The 16,849-nt window shown below is 43.6% G+C and overlaps 1 long non-coding RNA gene across 2 annotated transcripts in view; it reads right to left on the reverse strand.

Annotated features, from left to right (window-relative positions):
* Positions 1-5,391: 5,391 nt before the first annotated feature.
* Positions 5,392-16,849, reverse strand: part of LOC137864638 (uncharacterized) — a 21,174-nt gene continuing 9,716 nt past the window's right edge. Inside the window, exon 5 of one of the 2 annotated variants that reach the window (XR_011101578.1) lies at positions 5,392-7,384. This is a non-coding gene — a long non-coding RNA (uncharacterized lncRNA). Of the gene's footprint in view, positions 7,385-14,232; positions 14,519-16,849 lie in introns of those variants that run through there. The other variant, XR_011101579.1, reaches the window with a different exon arrangement.

The raw sequence follows: 16,849 nt of genomic DNA on the forward strand, positions 1-16,849 counted from the left end.
AAGTTGACAGTGACTGCAAAACTGAATTCAAAAGAGATCTCAGAAGCATTTGAGTTTTTTGCTAAAACATAGGTAATCCCTTTTGCACAGAAAGTAATTGGTTGGAGAAAAACAGCCCATTTTATTTACCTAGTTATGTCTATGAATATGAATTCAATAGCCTTCTGCATTGGGTCAGACTGAATTTGTGCTTTCATGGGTAGGGCTGTCAGATGTTAGCTTTCAAGAAACTAAGGTCTCCTCTGGGGAAAGCCTGCAGCTGAGTAAGAGCCCGAGGATCCCATCCAAATGGATGGGAATGGAGGGAAAGTTTTCACTGATTTGTGGAGATTGGGATCTCAGAGCAGGAAAAAAACAGCAGAGCCTTTTCTGAGCCTGCAAAGAAGTGAAGCCTTATGGCCAACTGCAGGCACATACAGGGATTGCCACACGGCTTTGTTTGGATGATTCCAAATGTACGCTGGATGACACAAATGTACAGGCATATAAGACAGTACTGAGTTCCTGGAAAAAAGGGACGAGGAGGGAAGTGGGGGGAACAACCAACAGTAACTTTTTTTTTTTTTTTTTTTTTTTTTTTTTTTTTTTTTACTTACTGGAATCCAAAATTATCTTCACAGAAAATGTGGTTGGATACTACAATTTAGAAGGTGATCATTGTAATCTGCCTGTTGGTAATTCCCTGAAAAGAAGAGCAGGCTTTTGGCCAGCATGCTCTTATTTTCTTGTACAGGAGCTATTAAATCCTTCCATCTTTCTTTTTTAAAACTTCTCTAGAATTTTACCTTTCTCAGCATTTAGATCGTACCAGAGGTTGGAGTGTCAGAATAGGAGTCCCAGGGCAGCGATGAACATCTCACCAGGGGATCTTCTTCCTCTGGCAGGGAAGCAGCAGGGAGGTGTGGGCTGAGACTGGATGCCCGTCTGCTGCACCATGGTTATTCCTCCTGGGTGAAGATAACATAGATTTAATGAAAGGGGAACAAAAGTGGCTGCAAACAGTTCATTGTATATCCATCTCTGTGTTTCTGCTTGTAGCCGGACTTCACATGTCTGTGTTTTCTAAAGGCACTCCAGATCTAGCAGCCAACACCTCAGCTCTCCTAGGACACACCAAAAGGATATAAGACAGGGATTTATGTGAGCCCATATACATGCAAAAATTGACAGCTCAATCTGTATGAGGAGGAAGCAGTGATCTACAAATCTGAAATGAAATAGGATACAACCATACATCATCAGAATGTTCCCAGGCACAGCTCTGGGTAAATGCTCAGCTAGTGAAAAACGTTAACTGGATTTGCACAGCTATTGTCAGATACACTCAAAAATGCTTGAAGAGAAACAGACAAAGTCGCACAAGCATGTTCTAGTGACACCCTTTCTGCACGCTGATAATACTGTAACAGCAAAGGCCACTAAACAGCTGTTTTTAAAGAGATACAGGAGGACAGCCCAACACAAGAGATGACTCTTTCAGTAAAGCACCCGCTTAGTGAACTGAGACTAGGATATGCTGTGCTTTTGTAGTTCAAAGTGAGCGTCTCTCTCTGTGTGCGCTTGGCTTTTAACACCATCCCTCCATGTGATTAAAGAAAGCCACAAGAAAGAGGTTTCTACATTATTATCTCTTCCTGGAAAACAAACCTGCCTGTTTCCCTGAAGTTTGCTGGTACAGAATTATGCAGCTTTAAAGGCACCTAGACATTTTGGCTGCCCATCCACTTGCAGTCGTCATTATTTCTGTTTTACTTTACCTGGAACTTAACAATCCCTCATTCCCTCTCCTCCTGGTTTTCAGTAACTCTTCAAAATGAAAATCAATGGCCTTCCTTTTACCCCAAGGTATGGCCTTTCAGATAATCGTGCCCTTATTGTGCAGCAGCTGCTTGGAGCTTCTGCAGCAGAAATAGCTCTTGGATTAAAAGTTTCCAGTAAAGTAGCTGCCTTTTTCTAACATTTCACTGTTTACTTGTAACATTGGTTTAGATCAACATCGAGTTTTTATCTAGTGATTCAAGTGATATGTTAATGGCATGGTTAAGAAAACTCAGAAAGAGTGTTTTTTTTAATTTGTTGTTGTTGCTGTTTGTTTTCAGTTACTTCACATTAGAGACTCTAAATAAACAAAGACTTTATGAGTCAGTGGATTTTGTTCCTGTCAAATGGCCCTTGAATTTTAAAAACAAAAAACCAAAACAAACAAACAAAACAACAACAACAACAACAAAAACTCAAAGCTCTCATTAGCAGAACTGCATGTGTAATTTCAGTTTCTGTTTTGCTGTTAGCAGGCTTGTAAATGTGTTATAGTAATTCTACTTCTGTTTTAAGAAACTGTCATCATGACAGATAAATGAGAGGTCTCAGGAACCCCCTTCCTGTCCCCATCCCTCCTGACCAGGAAGTGTCAGGTCTATGAGGGAGAGCTACACTGCAAAACCCTGGAAATAATTTCACATATTTTCTCAGTAGATAGAGCCAGAAGTGCTGGAGGATGTGCAGCTGGATGGCTAGATCCTTCCCTGGAAATGCACAGCACGAACTCAAAGAACTGAGCACTGAAAGCAAAAGCGCTATGGCCGATACTTCCGATAACCCAAATGACCTGAAATATCAAACTACCTCAGAGAGAAGCCAAGCTGCTCAATGCACAAAACTTGTAGGGATTCAGCATTGTAAGTGACACCTGGAAGAACTGGGAGCGGCATATTCTCGGAAACAGGGTGACAGGGCTGCAGGAAGGGAAGGTGTGGGCACAGGACTGCAGTGAAGCAAACTGTAGCACTTTGGGCCTTTTTTTTTTTTTTAATAGAAAATTTGGCTCATCTGCTTTCTGAAGTGTTATGTATATGTTTATGCTACAAATAGGGCAATGACTATGTGGTGTATTGCAGTACCATAATACACATGCAACTAACTGCCCCACTGCCCTGCCCATCAGACAAGGCACCCTACTAAGTATTTCCTATTTCCTCATCATCAACACATGTGGGCTGTTTCATTAATTTGCCTTTCCTTAAAATTTGATTGAGTGATCTCTCATAACCACAGAGCAAAACAAGAGCAGAAAGAGCAGCAAGAGCAGAAACAGCAGCTGAAGACAGGAATTTTAATCATATTAGAAGTGTAAAAGATACAGAGCTTTCCTTTAAGAGACTCATAGCCACAACATGGTTTGTGATTAAGCTCTTTTGGGTAATCTTAGAAGATTTCTGACAGGAAATGATTGTAACTTTCCTTTTCCTTCAGAAGCTTCTGCTTTTGTGTAGAGGAAAAGGGGGTTTATAAGCAAAGGGCTACAAAAATAAATAGCAAAACCGGTCAAAAATCTCAAGTGTGTAGTTTTGCCAAGAGATTGCCTTCAGTACCAACAGGCATCCCAAAATCTTCTCCATCGTTCCCAGGCTAATCACAGAATCATAGAATTGTCTAGGTTGGAAGAGACCTCAAGATCATCTAGTCCAACCTCTGACCTAACACTAACAGTCCCCACTAAACCATATCACTAAGCTCTACATCTAAACGTCTTTTAAAGACCTCCAGGGATGGTGACTCCACCACTTCCCTGGGCAGCCTGTTCCAATGCCTAACAACCCTCTCAGTAATGAAGTTCTTCCTAATATTCAACCTAAAACACCCCTGGCGCAACTTTAGCCCATTCACCCTCATCCTGTCACCAGGCACGTGGGAGAACAGACCAACCCCCATCTCACTACAGCCTCCTTAAAGGTACCTGTAGAGTGTGATAAGATCGCCCCTGAGCCTCCTCTTCTGCAGGCTGAACAAACCCAGCTTCCTCAGCCACTCCTCATAAGACTCGTTCTCCAGACCTCTCACCAGCTTCGTCGCCCTTCTCTAGACTCGCTCGAGCACCTCCATGTCCTTCTTGTAGCGAGGGGCCCAAAACTGAACACAGTACTTGAGGTGCGGCCTCACCAGAGCCGAGTACAGGGGGACAATCACTTCCCTAGCCCTGCTAGCCACACTGCTTCTTATACAAGCCAGGATGCCGTTGGCCTTCTTGGCCACCTGAGCACACTGCTGGCTCATATTCAGCCGACTATCCACCAACAGAATCACAGAATCATAGCATATCCCGAGTTGGAAGGGACCCATAAGGATCGTCAAGTCCAACTCCTGGAGAGAGGGATCTGGAGAGGGGGATCCCGCAGAGAGGGATCTGGGGGTTGTTGTTGACAGCAAGTTGAATATGAGCCAGCAGTGTGCCCTGGCAGCCAGGAGGGCCAACCGTATCCTGGGGTGCATCAAGCACAGCATCACTAGTCGGTCGAGGGAGGTGATTGTCCCGCTCTGCTCTGTGCTGGTGTGGCCTCACCTTGAGTAGTGTGTGCAGTTCTGGGCACCACAGTACTAGAAGGACATTAAACTGTTGGAGAGTGTCCAGAGGAGGGTGACAAACATGGTGAAGGGCCTAGAGGGGAAGATGTAAGAGGAGTGGGTGAGGGCATTGGGCCTGCTCAGCCTGGAGAAAAGGAGGCTGAGGGGGGACCTCATCATGGTCTACAACTTCCTCACGAGGGGGAGTGGATTGGCCGGTGACCTATCCTCTGAAAACACCAGTGATAGGACCTGTGGGAACAGTGTTAAGCTGAGGCAGGGGAAGTTTAGGCTGGACATCAGGAAGAGGTTCTTCACCGAGAGGGTGGTTGCACACTGGAACAGGCTCCCTAGGGATGTAATCACTGCACCAAGCCTGTCTGAATTTAAGAAGTGATTGGACTGTGCTCTTAGTCACGTGGTCTAAACTTTTGGGCAGACCTGTGTGGTGCCAGGAGTTGGACTTGATGATCCTCATGGGTCCCTTCCAACTCGGGATATGCTATGATTCTATGATTCTATGACCTCCCCAGGTAGGCTCACTAACCAGCTGCGTCAGGAAGCTATCTTCCACGCTTTCCAGAAACCTCCTAGACTGCTTTCTCTGGGCTATGCTGTGCTTCCAGGATACATCTGGGAAGTTGAAGTCCCCCACGAGAACAAACACTGATGATTTTGCAACTTCTGCCGGCTGTCTGTAGAATTCCTCATCCATCTCCTCATCCTGGTTCAGCAGTCTATAACAGACCCCCACCAGGATGCTTGCCTTGTTGGCCTTCCCACTGATCCTAACCCATAGGGACTCAAAAGCTCTCATTCAGAAAGTTGCAGTGAAGAGTTGGAAGAGGCAACTTTTTGTACAAGAAGGGTCCCAAACCCTGGTGAAACTAGACCTTAGTGGGACATATGAGGACTGCCCTAAACCATTTGCATAATGTCAACAAAACCAAAGGCTGGTGAGAGACTGGTGGCAGTTCTCAGACACAACTCTCCCTCTGGAAGGGAAAACTACATGTTGATCTTGACTGGAGCAGCAGTGCATAGGCTTTCTTTTTCCGGATCTATAGGAATGGTCCAACGGAGGGTGAGAGCGCTTTCCTGCAGCTGTGTAGTGACCACTTTGTAACCTTCCTTGCTGCCTACATGAAGGATAGGTCAGCAGCTACAGCAGTCAATTTGGATTTTAAGATGTCTTCCCCCACATACACCCACTGCAGTCTCCCCTTAGCACAGAATCACAGAATGGCTGCCATTGTAAGGGACCTCTGAAGGCTGTCTGGTCCAATCCCTGCTCAAGCAGGGCCACCCAGGGCTGCTTGCCAGGCCCACGTTCAGGCAGCTTTTGAAGATCTCCAAGGAGGAGACTCCACATCCTCTGTGGGCAACCTGTGCTGGTCCTCCATCACCCACACAGCACAGAAGTGCCTCCCGGTGCTCAGAGGGAGCCTCCTGTGCTCCAGTTTGTACCCATTGCTGCTGGACACCACTAAAGAGAGCCTAGGGAAACAAGGCTGTAATCCAGCTGTGGCATCCAGGGAGATCGTAGCCACTTCAAATCATCTTTTCCAAGCAGATAGAGAGGGTTCAGGCAAAAAGCTTGAGAACAAGAGAAAGAAGGAACATCTCTCTAGCCTACACGCAGGCTGCTTGTGCAATCAGAAATGTAGCAGTCAGTCACTCAGTTGGGTGTTGGTTCATTCAAACCAGAATTACTCTACATTGCCCACAATCCATTAGAGCGAGAACTGCTTAATTGAAAACAATCTGGTGAGAGAATGATTTTGCCCAGAAGTATGTGGCTGATGAGCAGGAGCTCCAGGTTCCAAAATAGCTCCATTAAAACTCAGTAAATGAAGCGAGCATCTCTATGTGTTGATTTCTGCAAAGCACAGGACTCTAAAGTCACCTCAGCTGGCAGCTTTCTAGAACTGCGATGACCATTGTGAGCACTGATTGATAAAAATATTATTTCCCCTGCTCAGGAGATAAATACGGCATGGAAAGAAACAAAATGTACTCCCAGTATGCTGCAGGCTAGTCTGACTAGGGCAAAGCTTTTCCATGCAAGTTTTTAAGATATTAATTCTAAGCTGAAGTCTTTAACCAGGACTTGAGTCCAGATTTCTCCAGGCTATTTGTGGCCCACATCCAAAATCCATACCTCATTGAGTGATTCTATGCAGTGTCCAATCATTTTGAGTAAATGTCACCTCCACTAATGTTCAAAAGTAGTTTACATCTAACTTATGTTTGCCTTTTTTTCCTATATTCAAACTCCCTGTTCTAACCGCCATTTTCAGTTAACCCTTACTCACTTCTGGAGATGTTCTCTAGTCAGAGGGAGGAGACTCTGGACCTAAGCAGCAATACCACTCAGTAACAGAACAAAGGTTTTTTTCATGAGAAAAAAGAGCTAGCCTGGAAAAGAACATATCCTTTGTGATACTGACTCTGTGATAAAGTGTCAGAAGATAGCATTGTTCTTCTCACATCATTCTCTGAAAGGCTACTAAGATGCTGCAATTCCAGTGACAAGAATTGGCAATGGCTAGAAACACAGTCCACATTTTATGAACATGTAACAAAGTTCAAAGGTCACTTATGCATTTGTGAGTTAATAGAGAATTGGAAGAAGGAAATATTTCATTCATCATTAAAGGGCAGAGAATTTCCTTCAAGCCCTTTTACAGGAATATACAGAAACATATACTGCCATGCCATAGGGCTGAGCCCAGCAGAACTTGTACCATTCTCACCTATTTTGCAACACAAAATTATCTACTTCAAATTACAGCTCATGCAAGTCTGCCTGTCTGCCATGCAAGTTCTTCAGCCAGGTGGATACCAGCACCGCTCAGCAGCCATCCAGCCAAACCAGCTTGTTGGTGAGATGCAGTGGAGATGCTGTGTGGGTCTAATTCTGGTTAGCTGCTCCTTCAGATGAGCACCCACCAGTTGTGGGTTGGAACTCCTCTTGACTACAGAGGTGTTTTTTCTTGTGGCCAAATCCTCAAATCCTCCTGATGTAGTACAACTGTAAATACTAAACAATAATCAGAACAGATGGTCAGGTGGAGAGATTAAACAACAATGGAATGGTAAGAAAAGAAGAATTCAACATCACTAAAGTTAAAAAATAAAAATAAATGGCACTGAGCTTAACTAGTTACAGAAAATCTCCCAGAGGAATGAGCCTTAACTGGCAGTAAAAAATTATTGAAAAAAATAGTAGGAAACATGCTGGAGGGAAGAGGAAATCCTGCTGCAATACCATGGGCAAGTTGAACATCATGTCTCTTTTCTCTCCAGTTGCAGGAAGCCAAGATGCTGTTTGTGCCACTTACTCTAACTGACACAGAAACGCATCCCTTCAGTTAGTATCAAGATCATGTTCACCAGAAAACCTGCACAAAGCCTATCTCTGGTAAATCACAAAATTAAGTCACCCATATGGTAAATACATGTATTTACGGCTTCCTGAGTATGTCTAATATAGGTGGATATTTATAGTCCTGTCTGACAGATCTGAATTTCTTAGCTTACTTATGCTTCCTTTGGAAAATGCTATGTTTACAACAGCTTTTTATAGAACACAGTCAATGAAATTAATATACAGCACTTTTAGCTAACTTATATCTAAAAGGACTCTGCTTTAATATTTTAAGAGCAGTGGAAATGCACTTAGGTCCAGAGAAGCAAAAAATAAAGGAATGCTTGAAGAGACTGATAATATGGAAAAGGGAAGATTTGAGCTTGGAGTGTATCTGCAGCAAACCACAGAGCAAAAGGCTAGATGGGACTGAAAGAGAATATTATCCAGATATGGTCAAAATAGGGGTGAGAAGGAAACCAGAAAGAAGATATGGAAAAAAATAAAGTGCACAGAAAAGAAAGAGACAGCTTCAAGGAACACAGCCATTATAAAGCTGTTATCTCTACTTTACTTCGGCATCTTTACTAGATACAATCTGGCTTGAGATGAGGAGGAATTTGATATTAATCTGAAAATACTCGATAAGATCTGTCTATGAATCATAAAAGAACTCCCATTCTTCTTCATTTATTTTAGTATAAAAATGTTATATTATTATTATTATTTTCTATGAAAGAAGGACGTGCTGCAGAGTCCTGGTAGAAGGTTAACATAACAGAAATTTTCTGTTGCTGAGGCCCAAAGTTAAAGGCCACAGGCACTTAACCAGACCTAAATTTGGTGTTTGTGCCACTCTTTCCAACTGACACTCACACACAAACACACCCCTTAAAGTTAGTATTAAGATTGTGTTCACCAGAAAGCCTGCACAAAGTATTAGGTAAGGAACATTTAGAAGTTTCTAGTGGAGAGAATATTATTGAATATAAGAGTGCAATTAACTGGATTTCTGGACTGCTAACTGGTACGACCAATTAACATGTGTTTCCAATTGCCAGGTTTTGCAAAAGAGATGTGCTGAATGGTGAAGAAAGTCTCTTAGAAGCCATATGGTGTTGCAGTTAATGTAAGTGATCATATGTATTTATGTAACTAGCACACATGGAAAAATAGCATATCAGCTAAAGATTTACTTTGGTCAAAACTCCCCTTCAAGCTGCATGCTTGATATGAGTTGATCTTTCAGACAGTGACTTTATTTTTATCACTGCTGTAATTAGTTTAATGGGTTGGTCTGAATTGGACAAAAGCATAAGCCTCAGCTCTGGAATGAAGTAAGAAAACATTTTTTTCCCCTTAGTGGAGTATGTTGGGTTGCTCTGATCTGTATCACAAGACAATGTGTGTTGAGCCAGCAGGTCTTTAAAGCCCTGATTCATGCAGGAGCCTGCTGAGGTTAACTCTGACAATTGCTGAGCATGCTCTGCTGTTAAACAAGCAAGAGGTGGTTGAAGTCATAGGTAGTAAAGCACTTTTTTCTCCTTTTAGGCATTTCTTTTTTCAAGACCCACCCTTCAAAATTGGTTTACACTCCATCTCTGAGTATAAACAAGGTCTTGGCATAATTCCAATCACATGCCAGAAACAGCCTGGGATCTAGGGACCCTGTTCCTGGCCAACTGCAGTGAAGAACACAGCAGAGCTAGTGTGCAAGGGCAAATCATGAGTGGCTTCTAGGGTGGCTGCACACAGGCACAGATCTTGGCTTTAGTCATATTGTGCACTAATCAGGCTAGCAACCTGCTGTGCCTGCATTTGACAGGGACAGACTGACTGAAGACCTGTTAGTTGGCATCAGGAACAGTATCAGTTAGCACACATACAGGGATAGGTAGCTTCATGCATCAATGAAGAGGATCCAACCTTTGATAACAGCAGCAGATCCTTCACAAGTAACACTGAGGGCTGTTGCTTTAGGCTAAAACAAATGACATTAGTAAACCATCCCACTGTTTAGAAAGTGTACACTCTTCTGTTGATATTGTGTGTGAAGAGTTAGGCACTAGCCTTCCCACAGTGAGATCAAGCTCGTTATTAAAGGCTTCATCTGTCCTGGGATTTTAAGTCTTACCCTCAAGCCAAACAGCTCCTTTAATCACAAGACTGCCAACTAGCAAAGGGCAAGTCAAAAATTTGGTCTTTAATGAAAAGAGTGTGTAAGGGCAAACCATGACGCAGCACAAATTTCACACTCAGCTGTGATGCTCTTCTTCAGCTTTCTGCTCTCAGCCCTGTCTCCTGGCAGCGTTATATCTTGTTCCTTTTCCAGTTCTTTAACCTGGGCCTAACCCGTCAACAAACCAAAATCTCCTCTGTGCCTTGAGGAGAAACACAAGCAAGTATTTACACCATTTTAGTTGTCTCAAAGACAAGAGCATATCAAAAGTTTGTCTAAGAATACATGAAGTTCTTCCTGTCTTCTACATCTTTGACTGTCAGCCCTACAACTGTCCCAACAAAGGAGACAAGCAGAGTGATGCCCAGTATGGAGTCAGCTCTCCCCTCCAGTTGGAATTAACTGTTCTAGCCTGAGGCACAGCCAGCTCAGTGCCTTCCCAATCACCTGATGCTGCTGGACTCCATCACAACCCTAGAATCACGAACAAGGGCTTCTCCATTTAGGCAGACACCAGTCTCTACTCCAGAACATGATGTAGACACTGAGAGTAACAGCTTTATGCTTCTGATGAATTTCATATCTTCTCTCATATAAACACGCTTCTGCTTTTTCCTTTTAACCACTTGGTACCAATTTGCTTAAACTAATAAAGGAAGGGCTTTGTACTTGCAGAATTAAAGAAATATGATCCTTAGGAAGAAAAACCACACACTTCCCCACATCCTGGGCAGCTGTGAGATCCTCTACATGCTATTAACTCACTTTCTACACAGTTTACTTTCAAACTCAACCATTCATGAAGAACATCCTTGTCTTAATTGCCTCACATCAACCTGAACCCAAAATTTTCTCAATGCCTCTTACTCGTGTGTTCCAACGTAACTGTGGCAGAGACTGCTGACATCTTCTTTCATCAGCATGAAAACAAGTTTTGTCTAAAGGCTTATGGTACCAGTTTAGAGTTGTTTGCACATCTATTTATGACAGCATTCCATGCATCCTTCCTCAAGGTTAACTGGAAAATCCCAGAAACTAAGAGGTGCCAGGCAGCCACCAGCTGTCCCAGCAGGTCAAATCTTCCAGTACATAAGCACCTCTGTGGCACACATACCAGTTTGACCTACAGGAAGCACAGATTGTTCCCAAATTACAGAAAGCTCAGCTGGTACTAACAAGAACTTCAGCCAGAAGAGTACACTGTGTGCAGGCAACAGCAGCTCACTAGATGTTACAGCACTCTTAAGAGATAAGATTAAAGATATCACATGTGCTTTGTGCTAAATGATTTAGTCAAATGCTGGCAGAAAACCGTTAACTCTTCCCTGAACATTTACTGGGAAAAATAGCCAGCAATTCAGAGCAGAACACTTCAAGGCTGCGTCCATATGCCAGATGCGGCTTTGCTAGTAGCACAGACAGTGGGAGTTAGTTTGTATTCATATTTAGTGTGCTCCCACATAATTAAGGAACTCTACAGAGGAAAGGCATCTATGAGTAGGAGCAGATTAAATTCTCCAAGCAGAGCTTACTACGAGGACTTAAAAACAAACCCACAAGTTCAAAGGGGAGTGGAGAAAGCACCCCAACAGACATGACCTGTCCTGGTGCCCACTCCAAAGTGATACAAGGTTCTGGGGAAAAACTCAGTCCTCTCACAGCCTCAAAATTAGGCACTTCTTGCTGGTTTCAGGTTATGGCCTCTTCTCTCTCACAGGATTTTTAGCACATGCAACTGTCAAAAATCTGAGGATATGGAAAACATCTCTTCTGCATTAGCTTCTCCTTCAGCTTGAATGCATGGGTAGGAAGAACTGAACTAGTCAGCTGAGCTAGAACTATAAGCAGCTTCTCTGCACTGCAATTGCTTTTGTGGTCCTTGCTGCTTGTTCTGTTTGCTTTTTGCTCAGGTGATGGGAAGGAAATGAAAGGAGAGAAGATGTAACCAAAGGTGTTTGCACTGAGAGGCTGTTCTTTCTCATGCATTTTTTCATATCATCACAGCATGAGATTTTTCCAGCAGCCCACTATGAATGTTGTAAATCCTTGCGTTAACAAGGATCAAAGCTCCTGCAGCCCTAACTGACAGGCCTGGAAACACTATCCCATGGGACATTGCACAAGACCACAACCATCAAGTCCTATTTAAACACTGATGCTCCAACAGGTGCAGACCATTTTCATGCTTGTGGTCTAACATACATCAGCTTGATGTCATGTTGCTAAAACAGCACAATGCCTGCTAACTGTGGGCCCTTGGAACATGCAGTTACCCTGCCATTCAGGAAGAGGTGAAAGGGCAAGCAGTCCTTGCAAATGCCTCCAACAGTGAGATTTATGATTCATGATTGAGCATGATCTTTCCCTTGTGTTCATCCTGCACCAAAAGTTAGAATTGTATGAGAAAACTAATAATCAGATATCCTGCTATATCATCTGTCATGCATGGAACTGAACATGTATTTTTTATCCAGGACACTACCAGCACCTCATTTACAGACAATTCTAAAACCAATCAATCACTGAAGATGAAGAAGTAGAGTTCTTCCTGTTATAAGCCAGGATGTTCCTGTGGGGAAACCAAACCTTCCAACCAACAGAGAACTGCATGGCAAGAGAAGAATTTGACAAAGCTGCGGGATGAATAAATGAAAACCATAATGTTGTTGGGTATAAATGAGCATGGATGAAAACAGCAGAATGGTTTCAAAAGAGATAGTCTGCAACTCATTAACCATGCAAAAGCATGCACAACTGCCTCTGGTGACCTCAGGTTTGAGAAGTAATCCAAAAATGGGATAGAGTAAGACATCAGAGAGAAAAAAGTCAAGGGGTGACCTTGATGTAGCTTAGCACTCAAGAAATAGCGGATGAGGCTAAAGAACAGTCCACATCTCTGGATCAGACTCTAGAAATTGACAGGATTGAGTAAAAGTTGTGAAACTTACAGTTAACTTTGGATCCCGCTGGTAAACAAATCTTTTGGTCTGGAGTCTCAAACTTCATGGCTTGCATTTGGCAGCTTTCTTTCCTTCATAAAATTTGTTTTTGTTTGGGGTATTGGCTGTCTTGTTTTTAAGAACAGACTAAGAATTTCATATTAAAAAATATTATGAATCCGTTATGAATCTCAGCGACTTGGTAACATTGTCGCTGGAATCAGGCAGGGTTTCTGCTGAGCATCCTGTTCAAGCCATCACCCATGCCTTTGTCTGAGTGCAGGTATGTGGAGGTCCAGCTGCAGCACTCTGGGTGCTACATGACTTCCTGGTGCTTCCAGCTGACCTGCCCTTGCTTTCCTTTGAAGAGACAAGACCCAAGAAGCAAACTCTGGCCAGCTTGCTGCCTGTCACCTCTCTTACCTGCCACTGTCCAGAGGGCTGTTTTGGTGTGGCTGCTAGTGAGGAGAGGAAACTGCTGAGCAAGGAGGAAATCTTAATCTATTCTTTCCTACCCTGAGAAAGTAGTAATGCTCTGGGAAGAGAGGGGTTAGCTGCTCTTTGGATGAAGGAGACTGTGGCCTGTAAAGAGAGGGGTCTCAGACTCCAGCTCCAATCCCTGTGGCTGCAGATGTTGGACAAGCCCTTGCCAATTAAAGAAATGACACAACTTCCTATTGCAAAAGAGTCCAAAGGTTAAAAAAGAAGGCAAAAGTAACATAGGATAAGAACACTGCACACAGCCAAGTCCTGCTGTAGCCAAAGTAAAACTTAACTAAGTTAGAGTCGTTAGAAAATCATAACGTTATTCCACTTTACAGACTGGTAGGTGACTTGCCCAAGTCGTCAGGTAGGTCAGTAGTACATGTAGACCCAAACTGGGAGGTATCAGTTAAATATAAACATGCCCAGCAGACCTGGATACTAAAGAGTCTAGATGTGTTTCACATTTACTAAATCAGTCTAAAACAGTTCGGGGGATTTATGCTCTGAGTGCTCATTTTTCCCCACAGAGGGAGCTTAGGGTACACAGGTCCATGCTGTGGACAGCTAATAGTCAAGGAGGGGAATCCTACCTCTGCTCTCCTGCATCCAGAAGCAAGGCACTGTGTGAGGGTGCCAGCTCCCTTCAGCTGCAATTTTTGAGAAGGAAAAGAGGAAAGGGGGTAAAAAAAGCATGGGGGTGGGAAGAGGGAGGCAGTTTCCAAGAAGAAAACAAAGAATCTATTCAATCAAAGGAAAAAGCAAAGAAAGAAGTAGCCCAAGGAAAACTTGGCCTCTGAAAAACAATGGACCAGGCTGAAGAAGGAAAACATGAGTAGCATAGGCATATGGTTTACTTCTTATTTATTTATTTATTTTTTATGTTAGAACAAGTGATTTACTGGATTTTGAATTTCCTTTCGAAGGAAGCTGCTATTCCTATCACTGCCCTCTCTTAGAAGCTTCCCAAACTGATGGCAAAGAAGTGCCAGCATCCTGTTCCTAAGTCAGCCCCTCCAGATGTTGTTGATACCTTGCGTTCCTCAGAAAGCCATTCACAGGTACACACAAAGCTGCCTGCTCTCTGCTGCAGGTGGTACACTTACATTCCTTCAGGTGACCTGATCAGCTCAGCTCCCGGCTTGGTGCATTAATCCCCAGCAGCAAGCCTCTGCATTTTTGGGAGGAGGGAGGAATAGTTAGTTTCTGCAGGGATTAAAAAAGAAGTTTGGAATAAGAAATTCAGTTCCCTTTTCCTTCAGCCTTGAGGTTTAAGTTGTGCATTAGTTATGATGACACTGGGTCCCAAGAGGAGGCTTAGCAATAAGCCACAAATGAGCAGGGAGCAGCATGACCAATGCGCCAGCACAGCTTTTAGTGCTCTGCAAGGAAATCTTCCATGTGCAGTGCTTGAACACATTCAGCAGCAGAACATGGCATGAGTGACGGGGACCTACCACCGCTGACATACAGTCAGCAAAGGACGCTGCTTTGGTAATTAGCTGATAGCAATTTTGTTATTGCCCCGTAGCATACTGCTGCGGGTGTCTGCTTAGAATCACAAGTTACCTTCACTGATCACATGACAGGCATGCTTAAGCAAGACAGATAGGATGTTGTAAACCTCCTGTTCCTTGATTCCTTTTCAAGCTTGATTGCTCTAACTGTTGTATCCTGCTGTGCTTCCCCAGCACTCTTGCTTTCACCTGCATTGCTAATTTTGCATTTGTAATATCAGTCATCTTATTTTTATTTCCTTTACACAAGTACAAAAAGAGTGCTTTATGCACAGCCCTTGAAGCTGCATGAGTTCCTTATGAAGTTTTGTAGCTGTTCCAGCTCAGGTGACCTGGACGCAAAAACCTGTGCCATGATTCAACACCCTGATGCGTAACACTTTGCTGTCACTGTCACCTCACACACTCCAACCCCATCTCAGCCTCTTTCTCTCCAGAGAGGGGTGATGCCTCTGCAGTCTCCAGCACAGACAAGATGACACACACAAATGATTTTATGAATGTTATTCATAAAAGGCTCATCAGAGTCTCTGCATCTTTAAATTATGATTTAAGGGTGGGGATGTTATTTCACTAGTAAATAAATCACATGCTATAACTTGATGGCAGGTTTTAAAAAGAAACCACCCTACAGCACTTGGAGCAGCTGTCTAGCTGTTTTTCCTCCTGAGCTTGCATGCTGGCCCCAGAAACAAAGCTGCTGAGCCCATGCCAAGTCATTGTTATGCCAGGACGAACACTGAGTTCTTCTCTGCTCCTGACATAAGGCAGCCCTGCAGTAACATGACTGTTTTGCAAGTCCTTTCCTACCCAAGAGAAAATCCTGAAGCAGCTGGGATCTCCATCACCATCAAGCTATTTCATTCATGTGACTGGAGGAGATTTGTGCCGGCATTTTGGGGGAAAATGCTGAAGTCCTACTTTCTCCCCACAAGAAGGATTTAGCTGACTAGATAAGACATACAAAGAGATCTAAGCGAGTGTTGTTCCTCTTTCCCCTCCCCCCCCAAGTCATTCTTGCTCACAGCACCTGAATTTGGGCTGTTTTCATTCCCATGGATGACGTTTGGAGTGCACAAAAGTGCTTGTGAAGAATAAGGGAGAGGCTACAGTCTTCTGGGACTGAGCATGGCAGAGGACCACCAGCGCATTGCTCCTACTGTTATTTGCGGTCAGCGGGTAAAATCAGCATCTTGGCCAGAGCTAGATGTTGAGAGGAGCAGGACAGGAATCAGAAGCTCCACTGTGTGATTTTTGTTCAGCTTGGCACTTGTGCTCTATAGCTTCCCTTAGTGAGATTGGCATCGAGTCTTTCCTGAAGGACAGGTAGTAGGGAGGAGACTACTGCACCATTTCTTGCTCCTTCCCAAGTTAGTGCAATGTAGCAAACCAGAAATAATTTTACTTTTGTTCTTCCAAAGCCTACCAAGCACAGAGAAAGCTCACAATAAAAGCCCAGAATTTGCTCTTGGTTCAGCATTTTTATTCCAAGCCTCCTGTTGCCATTCGTCACATTTCTCCTCCACCAGCTTGTTTATTTTTCTTAATTAAGCTGTCACATATCCTCGGTTTTGGGGGTAAAGACTCAGCCATAGGCCTTCAGTAACTCTTGATACAGACACAGACATCATGGCTCATCCTACACATACCACAATAAACCACTAGTCACTGCACAGACAGATGTATGTGTCTCAAAAAGTGTTGTATAAATACCTATAAAATTCAAGTAAGTATTTTATGTTTTGAACGAGCATACTACTACTTTTCACCATGGGAGCTAAATTCCTTGGCACCTGCTAATTAAATCCCATTAAATACCACACCTGATCATGGGCAGGGATTTGGCAGCACTTGAGAAACACCCTGAGAGGCCTAGTCTTCCCTGGAAGCTGAGGGTGCCAGCACAGAGCCATATTCCAGCCCCTGGAGAGGTCGCTGCTGCCTGTGTGCCCAGCCTTGTCCTTGCCCTTCCCAGTACCAACCACATGGCCAGCACAGCATCACCGGGAAGCTCGAGAGA

Source organism: Anas acuta, chromosome 15 (genome assembly GCF_963932015.1).
Source record: "Anas acuta chromosome 15, bAnaAcu1.1, whole genome shotgun sequence".
NCBI classification, from domain to species: domain Eukaryota; kingdom Metazoa; phylum Chordata; class Aves; order Anseriformes; family Anatidae; genus Anas; species Anas acuta.